The sequence below is a fragment of the Sinocyclocheilus anshuiensis genome, unplaced genomic scaffold, assembly GCF_001515605.1.
Source record: "Sinocyclocheilus anshuiensis isolate Anshui unplaced genomic scaffold, SAMN03320099.WGS_v1.1 scaffold84, whole genome shotgun sequence".
NCBI lineage: Eukaryota > Metazoa > Chordata > Actinopteri > Cypriniformes > Cyprinidae > Sinocyclocheilus > Sinocyclocheilus anshuiensis.
Window position 1 is genome coordinate 831 of NW_015557076.1, and position 1,750 is coordinate 2,580.

A 1,750-nucleotide genomic window follows, 5' to 3' on the forward strand; every position below is an offset into this window, starting at 1 on the left:
ACACATATATATATATATATATATATATATATATATACTACTAAAAATGACAAAAACACAATACAGAATTAATGAATAAAGAAAACAGAAAATATAAATATAAAAAACAATTCAAAATATTAATAAAAAATCCAAAATGAATAAATATAGGAATTAAATATAAAATTATTGCAAAAATGATACTACAGTGCTTTTCATTCACTGATGTAAATTCCGTCAGTTCTGTTGGTTTACTGAACATTTTAGCAGATATAGTAGGTCATTTGTATATTTCATTGAAAAAAATAAATTGCACAGAAAACAGTTGCTCCACAAATAATTGAATCTGCTTTTTGGGAGCAACAGTGTGCAGATATTTTAGCATTTTTCCTATGTTTTGGTTGTGCACATGATTTTTATTTTTTTGGATGTGCATGTATTTCATGATCGTTTGACATTTGGACATTTCATTCATAAAGACAAATCATATGTGCACAGTATGCATACTGTAGAAATGTGGAGTGCAGTGCATTGTGGGATACGGTCTGCTGTCTGCTCTGGTGGTTTACTGCTCATTCGAGTCTTCTGATGCATAATAAAGACAGTGTGCAGGAGTGCTAGCGTGAGTAGTATGCAGTAGTATGGCATGGTCGTAGAGCTGCAGGGCATCAGTGATGAATGTAGCAGAGCGTCTCTGTCTCTCTTCTCCGTCCCCTGAGGCTGATGAAGGTTTTAGTGCTCGTGTGTTCGAGAGAGCGGAGAGTGATGCACCGCTGCAGAGACTCTCTCTCGCTCTGATGCATGTCTGTTTTCACTTGTTCACGTGTGTTTCACAGATGGAGATCCTCTGCTCTGAACCACACTGATTCACTCACTCCAGCACGGAGCGAATCTCTCGTAATGACTCAGTATGTGAGAGAATCCAGTGACGTCCTTGAGATGTCCAGGCTTTTATTATTAACTCTAGTCTTTGACACCGTTCATGTTGCATACTGAGTCAGTGTGCACTATATACTGAATAACATTTAGTGAGTAAACTAGAGAAACTAAAATTAAAACCATTAAAAAACATTTGTTACTTCAAATAAAATGTGCATTAAAAATTTTTAACAAGGCGACGTTTCTCTTTTTAATTTTGTTTAACTTGATGTACTCAAATTACTAAAACTGAAAAAATAAAATAAAATAAAAACTATATAGACATGAAAAAGTACTAAAAAATTACACAACAAAAATACTAAAACCTAAAAACTTAAAATTAAAATAAATACAGAAAATATAAAAATAAAAGCAATTTAAAAATATTAATAAAACCTAATAGTATCTCAATGATACTAGAACAACACTGACTAAAACTAAACTTAAAACAAAAACAAAAAAATTTTTACTTGAAATAAAACGTTAACTGGAATAAAATATAATATGAAAAATATATATTTTTTTTATTTCAAGTAGTCACCAAGGCAACATTTCTAGTTTTTCTAGTTTTAACTAAAAAAACTAAAAATGAAACTGAAATAAAAATTAATATGAACTATATAGACATATTAGACATATTAATAAAAAAAATAATAATAATTCAAAATGTGAATAAAATCTATTACAGTATCTCAATGGTACTATTAAGATCCTTTGACATCTTAAATATTTTTCATACTCATACCATTCTTTCAGGCTTCTTGATCTCCGAGCTCGAGGCGTCTAGGATGATCCTGGTAAACCAGCCCCAGAAGAAGGTGCAGGAGACTGGGGGCAGTAAAGACTTCATGGA